The sequence below is a fragment of the Strix uralensis genome, chromosome 5, assembly GCF_047716275.1.
Source record: "Strix uralensis isolate ZFMK-TIS-50842 chromosome 5, bStrUra1, whole genome shotgun sequence".
NCBI lineage: Eukaryota > Metazoa > Chordata > Aves > Strigiformes > Strigidae > Strix > Strix uralensis.
The window spans coordinates 71,557,990-71,582,639 of NC_133976.1; the positions used below are offsets into that span (position 1 = coordinate 71,557,990).

General features: G+C 41.1%; 1 protein-coding gene across 2 annotated transcripts in view; it reads right to left on the reverse strand.

The window, feature by feature from the left end:
* Window positions 1–24,650, reverse strand: part of FGD4 (FYVE, RhoGEF and PH domain containing 4) — a 118,008-nt gene that overhangs the window by 51,482 nt on the left and 41,876 nt on the right. The window contains exon 1 of one of the 2 annotated variants that reach the window (XM_074871568.1): window positions 22,637–22,854. The exons of the other annotated variant lie outside the window; for it this stretch is intronic. The gene's annotated coding sequence lies outside the window, so the exon portion shown is untranslated. Of the gene's footprint in view, window positions 1–22,636; window positions 22,855–24,650 lie in introns of those variants that run through there. 2 annotated transcript variants of the gene reach the window in all.

Consider the following 24,650-nt stretch of genomic DNA (forward strand, 5'->3'; position numbering starts at 1 on the left):
GAAGTAATTATGGTTTCTCCATGAACATGCATTGATTACAGTACATTTCTTATCAGAGAGGGCACATTCTGGAGTAAGGAAAACGGAGGCACAATGTGAGGAAAGGAAATGCAAAGCAAGTAAAAAACCACCTTCAACATGTGGAGTCTTTAAAACCATAATTTGATAGAAGTCCAAGTGGTATATACTATGAATGTTAAGTAGTTGTGTAAAATAAAACAGAAAGAGGAACAGTGGACAAACTGTATTTAAAAGGCACAGTTTTGATCCTTCTGAGAACAAGCCCCCCTTGCAGCCAACATCATCTACACCTTTCCCATACTGAACCACTGCTTTCATACTGTCATCGACAGTCTAGCAGTGCCACTGCTCGCTAATCACCCAGTTTTTGGAGGTGACTGGTGGCGAAATCGATGCTGAGGCCCTTTAGGGATAGAAGAGTGGGAGGACTGCTGACGGACACAGGAGTGGAATTACAGAGCACTGCTCATGAGACAGGTCACGGAGATAACGTGTGACAAGCTTACTCCTGGCCATTGCTGCTGTGGCTTTCCACTCCTACCTCCTCCCCCATCGTAGGGAGGGGAGGCAGCAAGCCTTCGGGCCATGCTACTGACCGAGCAGCTGCTTCAGCTGGCAGGACCCCAGAAACCTGCCACTGCTGCTCCCCCTGGCACAGGACAGCAGGGCTGCTGGAGGGAGCAGGCAGAATTACACAGGGCCATGGCTGAAGCACGCCAGCATCTCCCTTGACTGGAAAATGCTGATTTCAAATAGACTGCCAAAGCACAGCTTGCAGTTTGAAAGTAGTAGCTTATGACTGAGGTCCTCTGCCAAAAGCACAGCATCTCTTATGCTAAGGTTCTTATGAATCACCTACACTCGTACACACTGGGACAATGGCTTTGCTGATGGAGGTCATACATCAACTACTTAATGAATAATGGGGGTTTCTTATATGAACAGAGACAAGCAACATTTAAGACAACTCTCCAGATTGAAGGGAGAGCTCCAAGTATGAAGAGTTCTGTTTACAGGAATAAGCACTGCTCTTTCACATACTTTGTTCCTGTATTACAAAACATTCCCTCAAACTCTTGTTTTCACTTTGGTCTTTGAGCACGCATTATCAAGCCCAAAATCTAAAGAGAAAATATGCAGTAGTGTTCTTTTACTTGTACAGAATTTTCATAGCTTGTTTTTCATAAAATAACGTCAATACCTCTTTCAGCAGTTTTGGGCAATATTTCTTCTTTCTTTTTATCAAGCTTATGTACAAGATTTAAGGGCGATCACAGTTCCTGACCCTACAAGCCATGTACCACGAATTTTGTGTAGTTAACCACAAGGTTACCACAAACAAAAAAAAAAAAAACAGAAAAAAAAATGGGTAAGTAACAGCAGCTTCATCACTCCAGGATAAGGCAGGGTAAGTTGATCCTGCAACCAAAGTCAGCTACCCTGATGTTACTGTCTCATTTCTACACCAGGTAACTTCAGGTAATTCCTCCCTCCTTGTCAGCACAGCCTTTTGTCAGCACCATAACACATGGTGACAACTTTTAGCTCAAGAACTGCTTCCCACACGGCCAGATTTCACAAAGTCACGGGAGCGTCCTGACTACATACGTCAACCTCTTCCCCTCTCACAATCATGGGAACATTGGTGAGCCCCGTATCCGAGGGTCACTTCATTCCCTCCCCACGAGCTCTGTACGGTTTCCTACACGTTTGACAAAGAAAAGAGTTGAGTAAGGTTTGTGTGGCTTTCTTGAGCTCCTAGTGCATTAGTAGCCATTTTCATTATGAAACCTAGCACAAGAAAAGACAAACAGGATGCACCTCCACCGAGTTTTCCCCAAACTGTTTTTTCCTTTTTGTTTTCTGTGTAGAGCTGTGTGAGGTGAGCAATGTCCCCTCAATATTATTTTACTTAACACTGAAATTTTTTCACCAAGTTTTTGACACCAGCATATTTTGCACAGATGGCAATCACTATTTTCTACACATCCCTAGCTCTTATTTACTAAATAAGACATGCCATTTGCATAAGCAGACTCACTGATCACAGAAGAATCACTTGTCTGAGCAAGGGTTGTGGCACCAAGCCCTATGTGGTTCTTCGCTTTATTTGTCAAGTCTTAAGATGATTTCTTTTCTTCCTGTTATCATAAGATAAACAGCATGACACCACTGTGGGCAGCACAGTCTAACTTCATATTAAGGAGAGCACCTGCGCTACTGGGGTCATGTGAAGGAAAAATGCAGCTATCTCATACAAACCACTGGAATGATTCAAGAGGATATATTAACATATACTTAGTAGGCAAGTACAGTGATAACTCAATGACAAAAAGACCTTCCCTTCTATAATTGATAAGACATTACGAAACAGTGTGTTTAGATTTTTAAACAAATAATAACAGGTTTACCCAAAAAAAAGATAAATTTGATATAACTACAAATTTCACCATTTTACTCAGTACACACTGCTCCAGAAGACTTCTCTAACACGTCAGTGACTGACATTTTCTTCTTCTACTCTGCCCAGTTATCTGTGCAGTTATTTCATATCATCTCAACTTAGAGCTATTTTAGAAAATATGCATATGCTTTGAAACATGAAATCAGCTACTGCTGTTGATAAAAGGACCAAGAGAAAGCATTTTTAGAAACAGGATGTTAAAAAAAAACACCACACAAAAAACCCCAACCAAACAAAAAAAGCCCCATAGACCCAAGGGGGGGGGGGGGAGGATATCTAATTACATATGGTTGAAAATGTAACTGATCTATTATTTCAGAAGATCTGAGCAGAAGTTGTATAAATATGTACAGCATTCAAGTAATTTAAAGATATAAATACATAATATAATATATCCAGAACGCAGAACAGCTAAAGATCCAAACAGAAGTCAATTATTTAATACAAGCCAATAAAATTATCACTGGTAGATGGAAACTGCTTCCCACATCCAACTGCTGAGGCAGTCCATGTGTCCAGCCAGCATCTGACAACCCGCAGCCCATCCAGCAGCCAGCTGTCACGGACATGAGTTGTTCTACCTACTCACCTCCCTTCTCCTGGCTTCCTGCTTACTGTGTATCAGTGCTGGTGTGCACTGAGCCCCAGAATGCTGTCGGGGAAAGCTAAGCCATCAGAAGTGTAACCCTGCCAAAAATATAAAGCAGCCAGTTTCACACATTCATTCACCTTAGATGCACTGGAGCTCGGGCAAAGATGCAAATTTATTGACGGGGAAAAGAAGACAAGACTTCCCTTCCAGAAGCAAGTAGCCACTAGATCATGTTAATTCTGTTGAATCACATCTCAATGGGGCTGGAGCAAACAGTAGGGAAGGGGGGAAAAAAACCCACCAAACCTCTTCTCTAAAAATGCGTGACTTTAAATTTCAAGTAATATGCCCTAATTAAAGAAAGGCTGCAGGGTACTAATTGCACAATAGCATCACAACAGACTACCAGGCACTACTCCTTGTTATGATAGATTACAAGTAAATATAAAACTATGAACTTCATAAAGAACAAAGCATGAAAAGAAACACGCAGTTGCTCGTCCCTTACAGCAGCAGAAGCGGTGCAGCTGTGCAGCACACCGGCTGCTCGGTGGCGAATGCCTTTCCTCCCCAAGCCAGGGGCAGGCAGCCTGCTGTCAGGCTCCCCAAGCACTTCAGTCTCCCTGCCAAGTAATTAACAACCATCATCTACGAAACACAGAAAAACAAGCCGCTCCCTGGGAATGCTCACTGCACCAAAACAGAAATATAAAGAACCCAAAGCTGGACACTACACAAGAATTCAAGTGCTTCCTGCTTTTGACCTGGTTGGGGAAAAAAAAAAAAGGAAGAATAGACACAAAAAGCCTGGTTTAAATACAGTTAGGGCCTTCCTCTGAAATCATTCAAGAAGGACCTTCCTTGTCCAGTCCCTTTGAAGCCTACCATAATTATTCCAGCTTTTACATTGTCTCTTGTCCATAAGGAAGAAGAGAGAGATCACCATTTCACACTAACTCATTAGTTCATAATCATCCTTATGGAAGGAAGTCAAATACAAGTTACCTGGAATGGGGAAAAATCCCTTAGCCCTAAACTGCCAGAGATGACCACGCTGTCCACAGAATTCACTCCAGATTAAGAGATCTGCACATCAGTACAGTTGCCTCTTGAACATCATACAGATTGAAACAGCTTTACATTTGATGCTATGAACTGGCCAAGAGATACAAATTCAGAACTACTCTATTGTTTCGTCCTCTCTCCTCTCTTTTGCAGACTCTCATTTGAAATACACTTTAAAAAAAAAAAAAAGGAAAATGAAAAAAAGAACTATATGATGAATTTAAAAGGTCATTTTATGAAAGTTCTTGAGTTGGAGAATTAAAATCATTTTTGATGCAGACTTGGATGAATATTTATCATACTGCTTCAAAAAGCTCAAGTCATACAAATATGTATCTTCAAGCGTGCACATGGATAGGAAATGCTTTATAAAAAAAGTCATGTAGTGTAAAAATACATTAAACCCAAGTACATTTAAGGAAGAGAAATAATTTTGTAATAGCTCAAGTTTTGTCCAACACATCTGAAAGATGTGCAACCTTTCACTTTGCAAACATTTTGAAACTGAAAACGTTTGAAGGCCCCAGGACAGACAAAAGGCTGCTCAAACCCAAACTGCAGCTACTCCAGACAGAGCGAGACAGCCCCCCACCAAGAGGAGAAAGTCTCATGCCCTCCACATCCCAGTAGCTCCCACTGCTCTCTAATTACCAGCTCTAACACTGGTTGGGTTTCTCTCCAGGCCAGTGTAACCCCCTGCATCTAGCAGGCAAGCGGACACTCGTTTTATCACAGGAGTTTCATGCTGTGTGAGTGCATTGAATTGGCCCACAGATGAGACCAAAAGTCTGGGAGAGTCCCAGGGAGGGACTGAGCAGCCTTCTGGCAGTAACTGCCCACTGGATCACTTGAGCTGTTCACAGAACTGCAGCCCAACAAAATGTTGCTGACTCCTATGCAGTATTTACTGTTTTCCTTAGACCCTCAGTTTTTGGCACCAGAAGAAAGGGTATCAAAATATTCATTCAAAAAAGTGGATGGCTTGCATGTTGCAGAAGAAAGTTTTCCAAAACAGAGAGCAAATAAAATCTATGAAATTACTCTTAAAACATAAACATTTGTTTAAGGCTAAACATTTCATTTCTTTTGTAAGACAAGGTTTGGCAATACTCCAGTTGCTCTCCACCTTACATGACCTAACCCAGCTGTTGCCTTCCCTTCTTCTTCTTCTTCCTTTTAGTGACAGGTCATGACTGTAAGGGCTTTTCCACAAGCAAGCAAGAGCAGTCACAGTGTGTTAAATATTTTATGGCAATCTAAAGGAAAGATTGTGTTTCCTAAGTATCCTTCTCAAGGTCAAGCATTGCCTGCCAAACTGGAAGGAACACACAGGCACTAAATTTCCAAACTCTTAAAGGAATTTAATCCTTTTGTTTTATAATAATTATAAACCCAAGGCAAGGGGGGAGAGATGGGGAAGAGGAGCGTTCCATAATTATTTTGAATTTTTAGTAAAGACTCAACAAATTGACTAGGTTTACAAGCATTGACGTAAACCATTAGACTGTCTGTTTATATAGCACCTACCACATAAAAGACTAATATAAGACTCAGGGTGCTGCAGTCACAAAGCAAAGCATAGTGACGGTACTAATGAAAACACTTAAGTCTCTGTTGACTTCTGGATCACGGTATCATTGAACCTTTCGACATGACATCACTTGAAATCAGTTTTTCAGTGATGATTTTCCCCTATAATGAATACTACTACAAAAACAAAAATCTGTGAAGTTCCAGTCTTCAAAAACATCAAAGCTACAGAAAAGGTACATTCTACATATTTTCCATATTTGTTATGGGCCTTTAGTACTTGGAAAAACTGCTTTGCTCAGCACCTTGACACACTCTCAGTTGCACATTTTGATAGCAATGAATAAACTACCATGTGACTTTATACCTTTCTATACCTGCCTACAGTTACTGTCTTATACAGGTGTATACAGCACACCTATATAGGTTTGCTATTCCCCACTCATGCAGTCCCAGCAGCCAGTACTGGAAGGATTTCTTTCCACTTCGCACTGGAGGCAGCCAGTGCTTCCGCAAGAGACTCACTGCTTCTCTTAGATGCTATTTAGGAGTGTCCAGGAATATCTGTCCACTTGATTTCAAACCCACACAGGCTAGAACTGCTTGCTATCACCTTTTTTATGTGTATTGTCTATATTTGTAGGTGTCCTACACCATTCTGAGAAGGTGACATTAGGAGGTATCTACATGTTATTCCACAGGCTGGCAGAAGCTCACCCCTTTTAATTCTTCAAGCCAGGTATTTGCACCATAGTCCAGTCCTGTATTAACTGCTTTCACACAACTAACTGGAACCTGGGAAATACACTGCCTAGAAAATACCATGATAGTATAACCTATGTCACCCTAAAGGACATACAAATACATTTGTGCTTCACATATTGCATCTCTCAAAAAAAATTCAAAGATCACAGCTTCACCAATATATTTGACATTCAGACTGCCACTGTTACATGTAAGTATACTGTAGGCCTCTGCAAACTGAAGTAACATGAAGCCAAAGGACAAAGAGGCAAGATGAATTGTAATACTGAAAATAGTATTTATGGCACACATTGAAAATTCATAAGGATTTAATGTTACATTTACAGGAAAATAATATGCATTACAGATACTAGAAGACAGTTCTTAAGAGAAAAAAAAAAAAGAAATCACTGAAAAAAGTTTCCTACATCCACATGTAGTGTCTTCTCAGGATACAACAAAATGATAGTGGGAGGAAAGGTGTGATTCCCATCATTTTGGTTGATTATCAAAAGCTGGGGGGAGAAGGACAATTTCAAACTTGATCATAAAACAGATAAGGAGCCAATGGAATGATTTTAAAAGTATTCTTCGTACCCAAGAAAAATCAGATGCCCATAAGTACTGAAATTAGGAGAGCTGGGGTAGAGCTATTTGCATGCATCTACTCCAAGCTTCTCTAGCAAATCTCTCAGACTCACTAAGCCAGCAACTCTCTTCCCTCTATTTAGTCTCAGAGGGCTTTCCAGAGAGACTAGCATTCTGAACCCAAACCTTCAACAGATCTGTTTCATCTATCTCTCTGTGGAAAACTTAATTCAGAATATTTACTGTCTTATATTAAGCTGTTAGGGTTGGATAAGCCTTTTAATTTAACTTACCCTAAGTTGAACTTTTCGCAGAACCGAAAAATGCACTCACTTAGAAGTAAAGCAGTATTTTCAGTAACATTCTTTAAAATTCAGTTACAATCATATTTGCAATGGAAAAAATCCAAATCTTTCACTGGATGGTGCAATAAAAGAAAGCATCATTTCATTCTGGAAGCCAATTCTGTATATTAAATGTAGTGTAAGAATCAGTTAAAGGGATTATTGCAAGCTGAGTATAAGTCAGAAGTGTAAAACTACTTCCTAAAACAGTGAGAGACATAATTCTTAAAGCCAATGATTACTTATAGAAATGATCTATAGAAACCTTGCAGCTATAAACGGAGCTCTATGAATCTAGCAAATAAGACAGGAACAGAAACCACTTATAAACATTAGAAAATTGATTTGCTTTTAAGAAAGTCTCGAGCTAGTGAAAGCAGCAACAAAATGAGCCAAAAGTAGCAAAGTTCTCAGTGCGGCAGATATATCAGACAAGCGGTTCAAGAAACTGCAAGCTCATTTACTGAGAATAGGGAGAAAAAGCCACCAGAGCATTCCAGCTGCATTGCATCACAAGGCAGCTGGATGTTCACCGGTTTGTTTGTTTCGAACTAGAAAGTTTAACTCTTGGTGTCTCTGGCAACAAATACGCCCCAAGTCTTGAAGAGATTAACAGAAGCAACCCGTTCAGTCTTACCTGGTTCAGAAGACATTGTTTATAAATATAATCCAGTACCACTGCACAAGGAATTGATTTCGCAACGGTAATAACCCTACAACAGGCTCACATATGTCCTGTTTGCAGGACCTGTAAATTGCCAGAAAGGGCTTCTTGCCAGATGTTCAGCATATACCGACAGTTTACATGCCGGGTCTTTCAATTACACTATGCTCCTCCTCTTTGAAGGAAAGCCTGTTTTGAGAGGAAAAACGTAAGCATACAAGTCAGTCCGCTTAGAGACGAGAGAGTGAAGTCTGTTCACTATATTAAAGAGGAAAAACAAAGAAATCAGCTTATGTAACCTACAAACTGCTGAAGAAAGGAGGAGGAGGAGGGACTACTGTAAGTTGTTTTGTCTAATGCCTCAGCTGCTATCAAAGTTTTGTCACAATTAATTGCATTGCTCTTTGAAATTAAAGCAGTATCAAGTTAAAGAACAAGTTAGTACATTTCTCTGGTTAGTACTTTGTTCTCCCTTTCTACTGCACAACGCTCATTTCTAATAATCTTTTTCTATTGCATAATCTATATTTTAAGTTTACATCTAGAATGAAGTACATACAACACACAGGATACCAGAGCAGTGACCAAAAAAAGTCTACATTAAAGAACTGTCAATAAAATACTAGCTTATTTGGCACAGATTAAAATTCACTAGAATAATTTTTTAAATATTTAAATATTTTTTAAATAGCATAAACTAGATATTGTGCTCCAGGGTAGAATACAAAGATACCAGAGTGAATTCTGAACTGTGAAAATGTACATTTTTAAAAAGCAGAAGGATTCACTGAAAAGAGAAGTTACTGCAAGTAACTTTCTTTTATTGTGCACAGCTCTCACACCACGTGATCCCGCAGCCAGCACACTTTCATCCCAGCAGGAGAAAGAAACAGGGATTTAAATCCAGCCCTGTCAATTTGGATAATATGAATCAGAATATAGCAGCCGGCTTGTCATTCACTGCAGCTGAGGTCATCTTCAACCACTGCGTTGGTCCAAACCACAGCTCCCTACAGCCCCTTCCACCACACCTGCCACTCGTAGTCCTCACAGTCAAGGACTATGGAGAAGCACAACCCCGCAGAGCTGCTTTGAAGGACAAGCACCAAGGGTTATGGGGACTACACTTGCAAAACAATCCATTGTTATGAATATCTCTTTTTCACTGAGGAGACAGCCCTCTGAAATAGGGCGGCTAATTATTTCCTTTCTATTACAGATGTTGAACAGAGAGGGTATTGCCAAAACCAGTAAAAACAACTCTTTTCCTCCAGTTATTTCAACACTTTGGTGTGTTTTTCTTCTTGAGATGAGCAGATGCAACTTCCACTCGTATGGATTTGAAATCTAAATGGAACCCGTTTTTAGCACTTTGACCAAGACTTGCATGTGTTGTTTTTGTTTTGAGCATTTATTTTTAAACTGCTGGGCTAGGAAGTTGCATTTCCCTATCCTTGATACTCCTAGCAAGTAATCCCAGGCTCCCTAAAGACACATACAAATTTTATTGACCCAGGTCACCAACACTAAAATAAAAAATAACAGTAGCCAAGTTTCATAACCAGACTAAGAGAACTCCAATGCATAGTTTACATTTCTATTTTGAAGATCACCTCCAAGAGTTCAAAGCTTGCCCCCTTGCTTGGGCTTCCACATGAGGTACATCTTACAACAGAACACCTTCTCTCTCCAGAAAAGCCTTTGCAGAGAAGATGAATTTTCTGCTCAGTTTCCCACAGTTGAAACAAACCACCTTCCCCACCAGCCTGGTTTGTCTGCCTGCCAGTGAGGCTTTGTCAGCCTTTCTTCAGCCTGGTGTACTCTTCCCAACCCAGGAAAACCACTGATAATGCCTCTCATACAAGTACATGACGGATTTTAAATTTATCTGGGATCAGCAATACATTTTCAATTTCCACAGAAACAAAACAGTAGATTGGGAAACTGTAAGACAAATGGCTACAAAGTAAATCAAGACACAATTAGTTCAGATAAGCAGCTACATAAATGCTGGTTACTGACCACTGTAAGCAAAGAGAAGAGAAGGGGTCACACAAGGAAAAGTAGGGGCTGGACAGGAAATCAAATCTCCCTTTTGGGGAAACGTATTTAATAACTGTTACAAACTTTGTAACGTGACGCATGTGGGAGGGATGACGTTTGAGCTACCAGATGCTGCTCCCCGTCCGTCCCTGCCACAGGGGACAAGGCACAGAACACAACAGAGGGCAGGGCTCTGACCAGTGCCGAAAGGTCCACCTTGGATCGCACAGGCAACCCTCCAGCTCACAATAGCCCACAGAGAGTAACCACAGCTCTGCTACTGCCCAAGGAAGAGAAGGAATTCCACACACATGAAGAAAACTGAATTTTGTTTCCAGAAGGAGTAACATTATAACAGGTATAAAGAAGTCACCAAAGCCCATCTTTAAAACACATGTTTAATGCCTCCTTTTTTAAAAAGAAAGGTAAAAGATTAATTGTTTTATCTCTATTTGATTAGCTAGTAGATAAGAGGACTTGGGAGAGGTTAAAACTGAGACAATGGAGATCTCTCATTAACCTATTCCCCTGGTTTCACCAGTTTTATACCTGACTTTGCTTACTCTAAGAGCAGAAATGTGCAAAGTACAAACTGCACAATATAGTTATATTGGCAAGTATTGGTTGAAAACTCATCAACAAGAGGTGCAGCTATGTCTTACCTGTCACCAGAACATGCCTATGAACTTCTCTTTGAAGTTAACTAAAAAATAAATTTAGTTTAAGTTTCTCTACAAAGCAGATGAAGAGGCATAGAGAATAACTAGTTAAATAAAACATTCCCATTAGTAGTATGATTGCAGTTACCCACTAAGATGAGTAGTTGCTGTCATTTAGTATGAATAAAATAACTACACAAACTAAACTCAGTATGTTTTTAGTCCAGAGACTTGCACAGCAGACTAGTTCTATGAAACTAAGCTACCTCAAATCATAATTATTGGCTCATATATGACTTCATCACACCAATAATTAGAAGTTTTTACAAATGTCTTGTAATAAATATATGGCACTTACTTTGTTTTCCACCTCCAAGCATTTTTCAAACTAAACATCACAAGCTTTCTCTCAGTACTTTCCCTGTTTTGCAGATAAGGGGACTCAAATTATGTACCTGAATCATTTTTTTGAATATTCTTAATGTGATGAAGCTGGAGTTGAGGAGGAAGTCTCACAAGTACTGTTAGGAAACCTGGAAAGCTGAACTATGTATTACAGAGCTACATGGGCAGCACGCCACACTGACACACTTCCCCAAAACCAAATTAGCTCATGTGAGGGTGAATCACAGCCCAGCATTCAGTATGGCTGTCTTCAGCTGGCTCCTCCTTACTGCAGACTCACTTGGGGCACAAAGTGTTTGAAGAGGCTTGCTGAAGATGCTGCAGCAGGACATGATACAAAGTTTCTGAAAGCCAGTGATGGAGAGTGATTTTTTGTCCCATCGAAGGATCGATAACCCATGTGTTGCCTTAGCACAGAAAGGAGCATGAACACTTCTGAATTTCAATATATCGGTGCTCTGCACTGAAAGTACCCTCCGACTTTTTTTTCCATGTGAGAGATCTTTAGATATCTCAATGAGTACAAGAGAGATGTAAAACCACAACAACTAAAGAGGCACCATTCACAGGGCTCCTATAAAGTAGGTGTGGTTGACTCACACTGTTATCTACCTCTCTCCCTCCTCCTTTACACCCCAGTACTTCAAAAGCACTGCAGTTTGGTCCTGGGCAAAAACGAAACCATGCTTTGTCCTTACCCCAAAACAGCTTCTGAGGTGCTAATAAAAGCCTCTCTCAAAAGCCCAGCAGTAGTCTGCAGAGGGGTTCAACTTGTCTCCCTATTCTTAGGGCAATGGGATTAACTACTGAGACACCACACACCCCGTGTCCCAAAGTGACCCCACTTCTATTAGACCTTCCACAATTCAGCCCTTTTCATGATTCGTGGAATAATCTAAAATCAGTAACAAGTGACTTCATGCATAAGGCTGGATGGATATAAAGCGTACCTTAAATTTTAAAAAATCCAAAGCAGAAAATTTGCTAAAGACTGTAGTTTTGAACAGATACTTCTGTAACAAGGCAAAAAAAAGTCTGAAAATCCACCTGGGGTGTGGGCACACAAAACAAAGGACACCTCTGCAACAGCAGATATGCAGGAACATACACTGGTCTAGGTCAAAATTTGGGAGAAAGCTGCACTGCCCCAGGCATGCTGTACCTTCTTGCTGTACTGAAGCAATGACTATCCTCTTTCTTTTTGAGTGCTGTGCAAGAGCCCAAACAAGGCCTACCACTGGTGCCTTGTGGTTTCTTTTGATTGTAACTGAGGACATGATGGGGGCTTCCTGCCTCTGATCACCATGAGTGGATAGTAAAACTGCAGATCAACCAACTACCAGAAGTCAGGCAGCCAACTACCAAGAGCTACAAACAAGGGAAATCACCACATGGATGTTCAGGAGTTTACCCTCGCTGCCAAGGAAAAGGAGATTAAGCCCAGAAGGATGTTGTTAGAGTTGCATTTCAGTTTAGTTTTTCTACAACCAAGATGAACAGATCCCACTCCCATCATTCCCCCTTGTAGCTATATCACATTCCTCCCTTACAAAAATGTCCAGCCCATAATAAGCCAAGGCAACCTAGCAGGCAAAGCAAACTGTTTTGTTCCATGTGAGTAAGCTGAATCAGCGTTTTGCACTGTGACAGGCTCCGGGAGGTGCATGGTGATCGTAGCATGGCATAGCTCAGCACAGGCCAGGCTGTCACGTTAACTCAGCTCCGACACCTCATCCAGGGCCAGCAACGGGGGTCAGTCCAAGGACTCTAGAGGTTAATGACAACTGAATGCAGTAGCTGTGAAGTGTTGACAATGACCTTTCAAGGAAGGATGCAATTCATGTGTCCAATACCCTCAGGAGAGACAAGGTGAGAAAGTCCATGAGCAGCCCAAGACCTCCCTTATGCCAAGACAGTGGGTGGCTGATGGCAAAGGAACATCCTGCTCTTCCTCTCCTTGCACTGAGTCTTGTCTGGCATCGCAGCAAGCCCGTTCAGCCCACTAATCTGCCAGAAATGTATTAAATTTCTTTTGCGTTGTTCTGTAAACTTAGCACGCTGAGGTAGCCCATAGGGTCAGACAAGCATCAGTGTCAACAGAAGGAGAAAGTGGGAAAGAAAAACAAAATCCTTCCAGGAAGCAGACCTAGTTATTTGCTGTCTTGTTAAGCTGCATCCTTCAAGCTTTGCCACACAGGCATGTGAGGAAGGAACAGCCAGCCATATGACGACTCAAGATTTGCAGGTATATAATGAATAAAAACATGGGCAAAAAAGTTTCTAGATTAAGCAAATGACCTACAGAAACAAGTGACCACCAGGAAAAGGAGGAAGGAGGAAAAGTCTGCACAGAAGAAGGCTGGGCAGGGAGGGAGTTTAAGAATGGGTATTCAGGACTGCTGCAACAAGGAAAAGTAACAATAGCACCTTAAAAAGATGGGTAACTAGCTCCTCCCAACAAGGTGAGAAATGCTATGGGAGACTCTGGATCTGCAGCCCAAACAGAAGCAAGTTTGTTGAAAGGACACTTTCCATCCCAGTTTTGAAATCAAAATCTCTTCCATCATTCCCTCCCCTAGCTCTCCTGGTTCACATGCAAGGGGATTCAAGACAAGCAATCTCAAGGCAGGTGTGATGAACAGCTACCATGCCATAATTAGAAAGTAAATAGCAGTATTTTTCCATCGTTCTTTTCTTCCAGCTCAGCTGTATCATGTGCTTCAAAGAGAGAGACTGTGGCTGCACAAAAACCCAAATGACATGCAATAACAGTTCTTAGGGGGAAAAGCCTGGCTTTTTGTCCTACATTTGTATAGCGTATGTCATTGTAGCATCTTGCTGTCTGCAATTTAGTCCAAGCATAGAAAGTAATATAAGCAACCACAAAACTCTCCAAATAATTAAATGGTTGTAGTTCTGCAAAATCAAAGGACTATATTACAGATCACTGAGCACCACAACACTGACATCTATTCTATTAGCGTTTACAAAAGGAGTGCTTTTGCTATGGCAACTATATTTTACACTAACCATATAAAGCTGTTTTTCTGTAGCTTAAAGTATTTCCCATACTTTAAAAAAGTAATCCAGGAATCTGTGGTTCATTTTTCAATTCATCTTCTTTAGCAAAGAAAAATCAGCAATTGTTAAAGGATTTTTGGTTTTAGAGGTGGGAAATTATCAAAGGCCTTTGCCTTTATCAACTGGGTTTGTCAGTTCTCCTGACAAAAAAAAAATGGCTTAACAGTTCACTATTTTGTATACCTCCTTTTTATATATATTTACTACAAAATTGAGAGAAAGATTCATGTTATGATTTAGGGAAGAGGAAATTACTATTTATAGTGTTATCCATGCTATTACACCAACACGCAGTTAGCAAATAAATACAACAAGAAGACCCTCTGGCCTTGCGGGCTCTGCCTTTTCTCATGGCACCTTCATTGCTTTCTCCTTCCCATGCCTTCCCCCTCAAGAAGGCTGTTTCTTCAGACCTCCTGCCTCTGCCACAGCTGCTACCTCGTCGCCAGCAACAGTATTACTTCCAACGGTGATATTCCCACTTGCCCCTGCACTCTCCTGCCAGCCAGGACATGCAGCTACACCAAGAGAGATCGGGTGGTGCTAGGCCAGAAGAGCTGCTCTGGTGCCCCAACAGTTGGGGACCATGTTGTAGCTGTTACCACAGAAACCCATACCCTCCCTTTAAGGAAGGGTAGAAAAAAGGTAAGAGGAAAAAGCCTGCAACCTACCCTAATAGCGTTGTGCCACCCATCTTTATTTACCTTCACAAATTAAACATACCACTTGTTTAACATCTTTGCAAAACAGCTTAAGAGCACAGACTCCCATTTTCCAGTTAATTTAGCTTCTGGTCACACACGCAACACACATACGTACCACCCAAAAAAATCCCCACAACCCAAGCCACACTGGATTTTCCCTAGATTCAGTAGTACAGTGAAAGGCTGAATCTATAACTTAAAAGTTACCTCTGCTACGTTAGAAATCCAAGCAATACAAAGACTCACAACTCAAACAGGTCAGAATGCAGTAACTGTGATTTTGCTTCCATATAAAAAACACGTTTGGGCAGTGACAGATACTAAAAATAAAGTCCAAATTATTCTTTGAGTTAATAAAAAAAGAGCATGGAAGATTCACAATAAATACCAGAGTGGAATACATCGGTACACTTCTGGAGCAGGTAAGAGCGTATGAACTGTGGTCAGAAAAAAAATTTTTAAAAAATCATTCAATCAAATATTCTGTGTCTGAAAAGAAGCAGTAGCAGATGTCTGGGTAACCTACAGTAGCAGGCTGCAAACACACAGTGATCTTTCCCTCAGTCTCCATGGCTCCCAGTATCAGTTGTTTAGGGATCACCTGCATCAGCAAATGCATTTGTGCAACTGTATTTTACCAGCTGCTGGAAAATGTATTCACCAGGAATTTGTTTATTCTTTTTCCAAATCTCATTTATATTTCTTGCACAGAATATGGGACAGTATAGGCATTTTCAGTCTATTCTACCTTAACTCTGACTCCATGCTTTTTGGGTAAGAGAAACTTGATGGCACAATACATTTGCCCTTCCCCTTCCACCTTTCTCCATCCTTCCTGTCACATCATAGAAAGCATCAGATTACCTTTCTCCAGAACACATCAGTCCCTAAAAATCACAGAACCATGGAATCATTTGGGAGGGAAGGGACCTTTAAAGATCATGCAGTTCAGCCCCCCTGCACAGGAAGGGGCATCTTTCACTAGATCAGGTCTCAAGACAAAGAATTCCACTATCTGTTCGTGACTATTTCTTTCTGCCTCAAATACATAAACAGCTTTAGTCTCCTGATTTTGTCTTGTTAGGGCTAATTTAATCTAGTACTTACAGGATAGGCAGCAAGTCGGGACCTTCTTTATAGAGCTTTTCGTCCCCTGCCATTAATACATAGCACTGCTTTTTTCCCAGTCCATCCAGCCTTGCAGAGAAAAGTGATCAAAAGGAATTCCTCAAATCAATTTATTTCAAAGAAGGAAGGTAACATTAGACAGCATTGACAAAATGAGAATGTAGAAGTGTATTTCAGCTTTTGGTACAATAAGGATGCAAGATCAGAGACAGTTGTGACTGTTTTATATAGTGAAGTTGTGCTGATAGTTAAACACAGCCTTCAGAGAGACCACATCAGCACTAATGAAACTATAATTTCCTTTAAATTATTGCTATCCACACTCCAGAACTTATCAGCCAGATGGTAATAGCTTTTCATCATTTATTTTAACACAAAAGCAATCAATAAGCTTTTCCCCACAGTTCTTTTACTGCTATCTATGAACTCTAAAAACCTAGAACCAGAGAAGATGTCAGCTATAAAACAGACACAGTCAAGCTTCATTGTTCTCTTTCTTATGGATATGCTAAAATGCCATCCAATTTTGTGATAAACTAGATTAAAGCAGTTTCAGTGATCTACAAAGAAAATCTTAACCAATCAAAACACGATGAATAAACTAGAGTATCAAAGAACTGTAAGTAGATCATGTTGGATTGAGCGGCTTTTCTGTCACCACAAATGTGTCCTGTGCATTGTTTTGCACTGAAAATGCCTAGTATCAGATTGCAGGAATATCACACTTCTGTTAGTTTCATGGATCATTCACACAAGCTGAGGATGTTCTGTAGAAGACACACACACAAAAAAAAAACCCTCAGCTACCAGCTGAAGTTTTACTCCTGTGTTAAACGGTAAGCAAGAAAGCATTCTACAGTTTCCAAATTTTTCAACAGCAGGAAAACTTTGGAATATTCTCAAACTGGAGAAACATCAGCAACAGGACAAATAACATCAGCAATAAGACAAGTCTGGAAAATTTAAGTCAGTTGCTTAGAAAGACTGTATTTTACAATCAACAAAATCAGCTTTATAAAACCATACATCACCAAAAAAAAAGCAAGCAGTAATTATCCTGTAATGGCAGAGACCAGGCCACAGCTTGCAGAATAAGTGGTAAAACAGGTAAAAATTGGTGGACAAGGTGCTTTAACCACAGTGTTCTAGACTAAGCTTTTAAAAAGAGCTTCTACCCAAAATAACAGGATGCTAGCAGACAACAGAGGGGTGTGGTATTGCTGACTTTAGTAAAGGCAAACAGTGCTCACACTGCTAATTCTATTTCATCATACTAGATATTAACCGGTGTGTTTCAATTATCAGGTAAAGCTCTAATTCCACCACCAAGTCTTCCATTTTATTTTGGCTTACAGCAGCTATCTCTAAGAGTTTGTTTGTAGTAGCTTCCACAGTTAAAACTGACTTACACACAGAAATCTTGACAAGCCAAGGGACAAAAACACTTGCCAGTTGCATTACAGTGGGTGGGCAAGTCATAACCGCAACATAAGGCTCCAAGCAATGGCATGAATGAGAGCTACTGAAGAGAACAGACATCAAAACTAGTCATAAAAACTGTCTTGGCACATCGAGCTGCCAGAGAAAGGTGGCACAGGATCTTTAAAGAAAAACAACAGGTAATCTTATATAACCTATGAACCCTTTTGATATTTTAGGGAGCTTAACAACAGGTATACAATACTTGACCATGTCGAACGCAAGTAAAACTAGCCTCAAGTTATGTATTCTAGGTAATAGATCTCAGTCTCAATGTAACTGCTGCAAGCATAATATGAGAAGCCATCAAACTATTCTGAATTTCAGAGAAGACTTCATGCTTTTAGTCATCTTCCCAAGCACCAGTGACCTCCATAAGAAAGAAAAAAAAAAGAAAAAAAGTAAAAATTAACTTGTGTAGGAAATGGGATGGGGCTGTAAGAGCACACAAGAGATGCTGAGACTGAGAAGGAAATACTAGGAAGAAAAATTCCAAGTGAGAAGTTCAGGTCATGCCCTGCAGGAATAACTCATTACAGAATCAACTTGTTCTTTCAAGTAATATTACAAGCTCTTGAGCTAATTTTCCCTCTACTACTCAAACAGCAGCTATGTTTGACACCACTCCACGGAATACACCACACCACCCATGGCGCCACTCAATGCCTGCAAAACAAAATCCTTAACTGTAGAAGAGACTGGAATTCAGGTCTTCTGAAGCCTCAATCCTCAATTCATGAGCCTTTACTAAGGCAGCTTGCATAGTACTTTGTTTCAATCTTAGCTACCAAATCTAAGCCAGATACTCAGAACTATAACCACAACACTACTTAACTGGGCAGCTGAACATGGGTTTTGTTTGTTGGTTTGTTGGTTTTTTCCAGTAAGTGTTACTACAAGTATAAGTGGAGCAGACAAGCTGCAACACTGTTTAATACCAGGGTTAGCTGCATATATACAATCTTCAGGAAGGTAAAGTGCTTCTGTGGTGGTAGGAAAACTACAGCATCAAAGTACAGTCCAAAGGATACACAAGCCAGCAGACATCTACAGGTAGTCAAGAACAAGCATTAAAAAACTGCAATGAAGGATCCTCCAAACATCAGCAGTTGGAAAAGCACTTCTGCTAGCCATCTGTCAGGACTAGAAGACTTATCTTCCCTCTGATTCAAAATTTGGCTGCTTTGGGTTCCCTTTGCTCTGAAGCACTGGAGACTGGTTGTGGCTACTGAGTCCAGCTAAGCATCATGCTGCTAGTAGAGTGTATTTCTCAAGTGCCTGCTTAAGTTTTATGCTAACAGGAATCTCATGACATTTGCAATGACTTCAATCTTTCTTGCTCAGTTTCTGAAACATAGTGTAGCACTGGCTTTTGGTCATTTACTACAGTTTAAGGTTTTGTTTAAAGTTTGTTTCCCATAGGCAGTAACAGTCTGTGATTCTCAGTGTGCCAGAAGAATTGTCTACTGAACAGGTAAATGAGACATCAGTTATATGGCTGCCTGTGACTGAAGGGGGTGTGGGAAAAACCCCCACAAAACCCCCTCAGTGACCAAATGGCTCCTTCCAGTCCTGAGCTCCCCATTCCCAAACATACTCAACTACTCACGTTACTCAGATACTCATCAAAAAGCAAACAATTCCCATGTCTCTATCAGCCCAAGTAGTATTTTTGTACTTAAAATGAACAGCTAATTATTGCATAGCGTAAGAGCAACTGGATGTACTGAAAAACCCCTTAGAAATAATTCCACTTCAAGATATTCTGTTGCTGGCATGCAGTCATTTATCCCCACTCTGTTCTCCCAGCTGTGAACAAGGATTACCTGGGATGAATGTTTTCTGAAATCATTTGCAGAACAGTTCTGAGTCTTCAGGTTCTTCAACTAGACACCTCAACAAGGAAGGACAAAAGTACTTCTGTACTCGGAAAAAGACTAAAAAAACCTGCCACAATTCATAGATGTATCATTAATCTGCACATTGCTGGTCTCTCACATTTAGTTACTCACAGTCTCACCGCACCAGTTTAGTACTGATCTGCTTTGAATTTGAACAAATTCAAATCTGATGTTTTCTAAAATCTGGTACAGCAATTTCTAGCACAGTGAAAAGTGTTAATGCCTGCATTTTGTCCCCACCCATACAAAGCATAAAAGACGCAAGCAATTTTACATGACTAAGGCCCAGCAAACAGACCAACAGCAGCAGTGCCTGTGTCAGCAGGTTTATCCTCCCACATCCAGCATCCCGAGGACTTCATTATTTCATGGGAGCTGCAGAGAGCACAGTTTGTAAACAGGCTCCAGGACTTTCCAAAACAGTTGGCCCTTCAGAGGGCTTTAACCTTGAAATAGCCATACTACTACAAGGAGAGAGTAGAGCCTGGGCATTTTGTTTGTTTGCTTTAATGTTCAGAATACACAAGTAAACAGCAGGAAAAAAGCATATTGAAAACTAAGCATGCTTAAAAGCTCCGCCAAGTAGCAGCCCTAACACAATGTATAAATAAATCCAAGCCATGTCAAACAGCATTCCACAGTCATGTGTCAACTGAAAAGCAGAAAGACTTGTCTGTTTGAAGAAAACAATTGTGATCGTTTATATGCAAGTCAACTTCCTATATATTGACTCAGGATTTTACCATTTAACAACAAGTTTCCTGAAAGCTTAGTATGTAGAGACTTTATAAACAAGATTATGAGCATCCCACTGTATCCTAGGTTATATTTCTAGCCACTATTTAACTGGGAGTTCATTCACAATGTCTTTTTTTGTGAGATGATGTACCTAAATTGAGCTTCTCTCCTAAAAAAAACCCAAACAAATCACTGCTCAGTATGACCCATCACTTCTGCTCGCCCCCAAAGCCTGCATTTTAGAATAAATCTCCTTCACAAGATCATGTAGCAGATTACACCAACCCTCATTTGTCTGCATTAAGCATAAACATCAGAGCCACTTGTAATAATTTACCAAAGATGTAAAAAACCCACCTTTTTTTAAAAAATTATTCATTTCAAACAGACATTTAACAGTTCCTCTGTTACATGTAAAGGGGATGTCTACTATGAAAGACCAGATGCTCAAATGGATTAAAGAGTGTCTAGCTTTTAAATCCTGCATCCGCAAATCAACACTGACCTAGTGACCTAAAGTAAAATTTAGTAAGAAAAAAAAAAGTATCCAACAGCCACATATAGACAATTCAAGAAGGAAATAAAATTGTTCGCTTAAGACTGTCTGGACAATTACACAGTGCTCGTCAGAGAATATAATAAGAGCTGGAGAACGCCAAATGTAAAAGTCCCCTATTTATCCTTGAAACACGTTTAGCAAAGGCAGTGGAAAAGCAAGCTTCTCAGCACACTACCAGCTAGCAATCAGGAGAAATCACCTCCAGAAGGGGTATACAAGCCATTACCTTTATGTCAATATGATTGTTGCTGCCTGTGAAGACTTGCCAATAAGACAGTAATTCACATCCACAGCAACAGCAAATCCTGTAGGCAACAGCTACCTTCCTAGAAGCAGACTGGGGAACAGAAATGCATCCCACACCAGCTACAGAATAACCTTGGGGCAGTTGTCCCTTCCTCCAGCTAGGTTCAGTGCAGGGTCTGAAGGGTGAAAGTCTAATCTCTTTTCAAGCACAAAAGCCAATCTGCCTCCTGCACTCTTTTTAACAACTACAGACCTGCAACTTGCAGGTGTGAACAAGTCCACTGCAGCCCATTAAAAGCAAGTTTTGCATAAATTGCCCACTTCAATAGCACCGAAATGCTTAAATTCTGGAGAAGAAAGGGGTTAAAAAAAAGTCTTTATAATTACAAGATGATACAGCTTCCATTAAGAGCACTCGCCCAGTTCCACTTCAGGCACATACACCAAGCTCCCACAAGCACAAGAAAAGCTCATACACCACAAACAGTTAAAAGTACTCAAAGAAATAAAAACCCCCTCAACCTCCCACATGCACACTTTTGTTACACACCAAGACTTGGAAATCATCTCGTAAGTTAAAAATTTATCCTAGTCAAATATGTTGTAATCGTGACTTATTAACTCCACTGGTAACTTTTCTCCCAGACTCCAATGCAATGACATTTTAAGTGCATAAAATCAGAAGGCACACTGGTGGAATTAAGACTGACACAGTGTTAATTAAAAGCCTTTAGTAGTGTCCTCCCCTGTACCAAATAAAAATGGCAGTCCTGGCAAGAGGGATGCTGCATAAGAGCTTTATTTGAAAAGGGAAAGCCCATTCGTGACTAAAAATATCTGCTGAAGTAACATTATGTCTATTTGGTGTACAAATTAATTTTAATGACCCTCATTTAAGTCAGTAATTTGAACTGCACACAAACGTTCATCATGCATTTATTATGAAAAAATTTAATACTCCTAGCTCCTACAGCACATTTATAGGACACAAAAGCCTTACTGAGATATATGGCTAACCTTATTTTCCCCTTTAAATGAAATCCTGCTACCAAAACAGTCACAATATTTGCAGAGTAACCTGAAAACTCATGTCAACTCTCCATACAATTAAGCTCTATAAGAGAAAAAGTCCAAAATGTTTGGTCAGTTGGCGAGTTGGAAAGAGGGGCAGAGGGTGGGAACGAAGAGTGCAAAACCTGCTCCTGCATTCTGCCTCCCTTACGCTGCTTCCTCTGAGCAAACTGCATAAAACACCCTAAACACCCATTGTATCACCAGCTCTGTTTGAACATTTCCTCCTTGTCTCACCCTTCATGCCAGTATGAAAACCAAACACGTATCACGTCCAAAAAGAAATCACTCAGACAAAAAGCAATCAGCATGAAAAGGCACGTAAATCAAACAGATTTGGCAGCGAACAGCATTTCATAAAGACAAGAGATACCAATTGCTCTATTTGTGTCAGTTCGGCCAGTTATTGTTCTGACTTACTACTTTAACGACCCCAAATTAAACTGCTTGAACTGAAACCCACAAACAAAGATCTTTAAAATACAATTCTCCCCACACACACCCTCTTAACAATAAGCATTATTTCCACGGTGCTACCATCCTTAAATCATAAAGCTGCTGCGCCAATTAAAAATTACCTACTTACATACATATTGAATTTAGTACTGACCTTGCAAAAAGCTCACTCCTCTTGGCTAGAAATCATTAATAGTTTTGGTAAAATCCTTTTATGTGCTCCTCCAGCTAGCTAATTCCAGCCTGCCATTAACGCACTCCATTGCGGATAATTGCCGACAGCACACGCTCCCCTGCTTTTTCTGGTTCCCAACCCAGCGAGGATAATCACATTCCAGTGGGGAGCGAACAGATGGCAGCCTCCATGGTAACCAGTCCTCCCCAGCTAGTGGTGGCACTGGGAGACTCCCGGAGACTGGGCAACAAGCGCTCTTTGTGCCTCAGCCCTGCAGCGCGCCAGGGAAGGGAGCGCCCGCTCCCAGCGCTCACTGGGCATGCCTAGCAGGTGCCTTGCCTTCCCGAGCAGGCGGCACACACCTTCACCAAAGCTTGCAGCCAGGTTTAACCTTGACACTGCCTATTCCCGCGTCCCGCAGAGGGGGAAAGGGGGGGGGGGGGGGGGGGGGCGTAAAACACACGCTAAAATGGAGGGGGAGCTAGCGAGAGTTTTCATTTACTGATAAAACAGAGGGCTCAGAGAAATTAGCTAAGGACTGGTTTTCCCCCTGACAAAATGGTTTTCTGAAGGCAGGCTTACTTCTCCTGAATGGGTTTGATTTCAGCATGATGGGAAGGTCTGCTGCCTGATCTCTATCTCCTGAACCTTGAAACTGCTCCCCTCGATAACACTATCATCTCCCAACCTGGGTTTTCCTCAACAAGAACTGCACAGACCCTTGCTTTTGGTCTTAGGGCTTCTCTCAGGCTTATCTGCTCCTGCATCTGCCTAGACCAATGCTGAGTCAGCAGCGGGCAAAACCACCATGTCCCTCTGATGCACCCCCAGGCTGCCGGGAGTGTGTGTCCATGTCTGGAAAAGCCTTTTTTTGCATAAAAGCTGTGTCTAAAACCACTGCTCTCACCAGGCCAGATCCTGCACAGCTACACACCTACACTGGTGGCATACACCCGCTCCGTGAAATTCCCACTGACATGATCTGGAGGGGAAAGGGAAGTGGCTTTTCAAGACCAGCCGATAATGATCTTGTCTGCAAAACAAAAAGACCTTTGAAAAAATATATTAAGGCTTTAAATACTGATGAGTTGCACAGCACCACATCTCAAAATATTTAGGGTTCAAACCACTGGATGTGAAAAAGCATGTAGTACGGTAGTCCATGGTCTGCCTCTCTTGACACATTCAAACTTCCTCTCCCTTGCTCTCAAAACCATGCAGCGCTTATGACTAACAGCACGTCAAAAAAACGTGGGCAATTTTTCTTAATGCTGAGCCAAATTTGGACTTCATGTTGCGACATGCTAACTTAGGCCTGCTGAATTATTATTTTGAGGAAACCATCTTCCCTTCCTTTCTCCCCTAATGGCACCTTTGATCTTGTAGCTGGTCCTGCAGGGCAGCATTTGTTCCTGCAGAAGACTGAAAAACCCTGTGCTGAAGCCCATCACCACAAAAATGCCCATCTTTTCCTCTGGGTGGCTCCAGGCATGGAGCTCAGTAATTTTCTCCACCCCACCGCCCCAAATTTTCAGTTTCCCTCATCTTCACTGCATAAGGAAGTTAGCTTTGTTTCACAGCAAACACAGTTAAGTCTTTCTTACATTGGTAAGAGACACCACTATTAAACTACTAGTGCATTACACTGGAAGCCCTTCAGATGGCTGCTGACAGGGCTTGCATACCCATAAGCCATGGGAGAGTCCCCACCATGGAAAGAATGGTGGCTAATGAGGGCCCAGACTTTGGAGGGGACTTGGAGCTCACAAGGGCACTGTAGGTGCCAGTGACAGGCATGGGACCAAACCTTGGTCTGCCAACCTCGCCTCCAGGACTAGTAGATCATTCTGACTCATGCCACTAATTTCAACGGATTTTCTTCCTCTAAATAAGCAATCTTTACATCATCAGAAATTGCTTAAGCAACGACGGATGCCAAACCTAATCATCCATCAGCAACAAGGGTAAAATAAAGTAAGGAAGGAAGCCAACT